Source organism: Atta colombica, unplaced genomic scaffold (assembly GCF_001594045.1).
Source record: "Atta colombica isolate Treedump-2 unplaced genomic scaffold, Acol1.0 scaffold83, whole genome shotgun sequence".
NCBI classification, from domain to species: Eukaryota; Metazoa; Arthropoda; class Insecta; order Hymenoptera; family Formicidae; genus Atta; species Atta colombica.
The window spans coordinates 386,931-391,150 of NW_017259576.1; the positions used below are offsets into that span (position 1 = coordinate 386,931).

Consider the following 4,220-nt stretch of genomic DNA (forward strand, 5'->3'; position numbering starts at 1 on the left):
AATGAATAGGTAGGAGTCTCAATGTCAATTCAATTAAATTAAATTTCCGAATAATTATTAGATAAAATTTATATTTATAAAAAAAAGAATTAGTAACTATACATATTTGAACGTATTCGAGAAAACTGTTTGCTTCTCTTGAAGCACATAATGTGAAAAAAAAATTCCATCTAAAATAAAAAACGAAAAATAAAAAAATAAAAAAATAAAATAAAAAACGAGATATTTGACTTTGACTTCACAATTTTTATGATAAAATGAATCGGTGATCGAACGACGATGACATAATTTCATTATGCATCATTCGTGTTTATGTGGCGTGGGAATTTTTTATGCAAATTGCCACGTGTACCAGACAGGTCTAGGACTATAAGCAGATGTGTGTGGCACGAATGTGGAATAATTTATGCTAATTCGCATTTTTTTCTTTATAATAAAACAGATGCACATTCGCTTCAGTGTAATCATTGTTTATGGAGAGTCAGAAAAAAATTGATGTTGAAGAATTTATTCTTGCGTGTAGAAAGCGACTGCTTGAGAAGAAAATTTATTTTATTTCTTTCTATAAATATAATTCTATACTCTAAATCGTTATTATAGATATTTTTGTAACACTAAATGCTAAATTATCTGCTATATTGTGCGTGCACGAAAGCATAGCAAAAAAATGTGTTTACTTGCAAGGCATTATCTCAGGCGGATTATTTCAGCGAAATGATGACAACATACTTCTAATTTAAGTTGTTATTTCTAATTGTTATTATTGTAATATCAATTAAGTTATTTATGTAACTCATATCAAAATTAAAAATTGCGAGTAAAGAATTAAAAATTTAAAGAGCTAATGTATGCGCAAATAACTATTTGAAACAAAGTACCTTCTCTTTCTCTTTACCTCTCTTATGCATATAATGTGTCAGATAAAGACAAGGAATATTAGATACGAGATCATCTAGTATTCGCATGTCAAGGCTGACAAACACATACTTCATTTTCTGAATAATAGCCGGTTTTGCAACGTAAATAAACCAAGCAATGACTCTATTTATTTATTAATTTCGCACTGGGCATCGAATCTTTATATTAGTCATTACAATTGCAATTCTGAAGGATGATCAATTTTTCATATAAATCTGATTTCTATTTTCAATAAAAAAGTGTGAAAATTATCATATTTATTAAAAATAAATATCACATTTATTAAATTTATGAAACATAATTTATAAAATTTAATTAACATTCATTTATAAAATAATAACATAATTTATAAAATTAAATTTAAATTCATTAATATTGCAATCAAGATTATGTTTAATAATATGTTTAATAAATTAAATGAAAAATATATATTCATAAGAGGAAGGGGCTGGGTATGTGATAATATTGATTGTTTCAATTAAGCAAAAAAATTTGTATAAACATGTGTCTTATTCCGAATTATGTTAAGATAATTTAAATTTAACACACAATAATTGTTACGCTTATTGACTACTGCATTTAAGAACATGACCAAAGCATTGGAGAATAATAGAAAGTTTTCCATATATCGAGAAGATAGGAGTTTCTAAGATGATAGGATTATTTATAAATAAATCCAAAAATATTACAGATGGGTTAATAAGCTAAATAAGTTAATAAATAAGTTCATAAAAAAAGCATAAAAAGACAAGAACAATCTCTCTCTCGAAAAAAAATAATAATGTGAAGTTTACTGTAAGGAATGCAATATTTTATACGTAGGTATCAAACCAAGAAACAACTTAATATACAGATAAGGAAACATAGATATAACTTAAAATTGAAATTGGCAAAGCCGTTATTAGTAAGCATATAATCTTGAATTTAACCACGTACTTTGATTGAGATAATTGTAAGATATTTGATGTGGAATCAAATTATTATAAAAAGAGATCCTTTCAGAAATAATAGAGTTCTTTCCATATAGAATAACTGCAGATAGATTAAGTTATAATACTAATATAGAATTCTTAAATGATTGTTATTTCAATATCCTTGAGATTCGCGGATACTTCTTGAAAATATTAGTTATTGATTATCTTATCTTTCCAGCTATTTTTCTCTCGCTATTTATCATTATAAAGCTTCACTTGCCAGAAAGACGTTGTGCAGAAAGGATATATAAATTGATTATATAAATTGATATTGTTACGCTTCAACTCTCGCTGCATTATATTTCAGGTATTAACTTTACTTTATTTTTGAAAGAATATACGACTATTCAACTAAACGCGTGGTATACTATTACATTTACAAGGAACTTAAAACTGAATAAATTACTAATGAAAATTACTAATGATATAAATTTCGTGTTACACGTATGTTATACCTACAAAATTAGTATAATAAACAGAAAATTACTTACAGTATATACTTACGGCATGCATGCTAAAAATTTATTCATATTAGGACTCAAATACTTGACGCAATACTTTGTAAGAGAAAAATATCGCAGACTCGTTCAAATAATTAGTCTCTTCGTGAAACTAATTATAGATATAATTATTTCATAGATATAATTATTTCATAGTATCATAAATCTGTACAATCGGGTTTGCACACAGTTTCACGTTGTACGTTCACACATTACGTTGAGAGAAAAAATGTATTAAATTTTAATAAAAATTTATGTTTAAATAGTATCAATTACATATTTACTAAATGTAAACATGTATTTATTTACAAGAACCATTAATTTAATTCAATTATTATTATTATTTATTTAACAATATATCTGTTTTGTAAATAAATATTATACTAGTACTATTTAAATAGGTATTTATTAAAATTTAGTACATTTTTCTCTTAATGACCGTTTATAAAATAGAATATTATAGACTCTCACAGAAAATCTTTTATATACCATCGAGAAGAATGTCACGGATCGGAACATCAAAATCAGTGGACACAGATTAAAAAATAAAATCGTGATATTTTTACTTAAGTCATGAAAAATGCACTGTAGAATAATCATATCAAAGCCCTTTGAATTAATTGATATATATTTATTGAAACCTTCTTTCTATTATTACTCAAACATTAATAATATTATAATTCTAAAATTGATTACTGATGAAACATTATTTCTGTTCGACTTGAAATTACATAACAAAGTTCTTATTTGTAACCTTGTTCATTTGTGCATATTTAATCAGATACATTTAATAATTTTTTACATGCAATGATAAGAGAGATCTCAACTACATATATATTGGCTCTTATCTATTTATCCGTTGTCCTATTTGATTACTCTTGTTATTCAAACGTAAAAAACATATTTCGTAAAATTTTATATAACTTCTTCAAGATATATATAAAAAATTAATCATATTTGAAAAATCCAAAAATAAATATAATTAAAATTAAAATTAAAATTAAAATTATATTAGAGCTTTCTTTTTTAACAAAAATGTGTATAAAACAACGGGCAAAGAGTTATTACACGGTTCATAGTAGTGTAATTTGTTTAATTAATTATTTTTCAATATTTTTGATTTATACAAAAACTTAAGTAATTGTCGAAGTTTCGGCTACATCTTTTCAGCTATATTCAGGATAATATATACATTGATTAAAAATTAAAGATAAAAAATATATAAATTGAAGAATGAAGACGCCTTCCCGAACTTGAGTATTCAACTTCAATATTTCAATTTTTTGAATTCTTTTCTTTTTCAGTTTTTTGGCTGATAAGATCTAGATACCATCAAAAGAATCTTCCTTTTATTATCGATACTTTCTTGAATGATTATTCTTTAAAATTCATTTTTGATGTAATAATAACATTAAGATTGAAAAAACTTTTCAATCTTATTATAAACAGATAAAAAACAAAGATAATGGAAATACTGAAGATGGTGATTCAAAAAGATGGTTTACAATTCCATGTATCTCTAACATATCGGAAAAATTTATTAACATAATCAAAGATTTAATTTCAAATTATCATTTTTCAATCTTAATAAGTTAGGAAAAATAGTCAAGATTCAGAAAGATATTCTTCCGTTACTGAATAACAAAAATATAGTTTATAAAATATCATGTAAAGATTATGACGCAACATACATGAGACAGACTAAAAGAAAGTTAAATACGAGGATCTCCGAACATAAGAATCAATATAAAAATTAACCCTACGAATATATATATATTGATTCTTGTGTTCGCAGAGCCTCGTATTTAATTTTATCTATATATATATA

The 4,220-nt window shown here is 24.6% G+C and overlaps 1 protein-coding gene across 2 annotated transcripts in view; it reads left to right on the forward strand.

Moving 5' to 3' along the window:
- The first annotated feature begins 2,123 nt into the window (after positions 1-2,123).
- The window catches only part of LOC108692944 (phospholipase A1-like), a 7,298-nt gene continuing 5,201 nt past the window's right edge, over positions 2,124-4,220 (forward strand). For both annotated transcript variants that reach the window (XM_018201524.1, XM_018201525.1), the window contains exon 1: positions 2,124-2,199. The gene's annotated coding sequence lies outside the window, so the exon portion shown is untranslated. The remainder of the gene's footprint in view (positions 2,200-4,220) is intronic.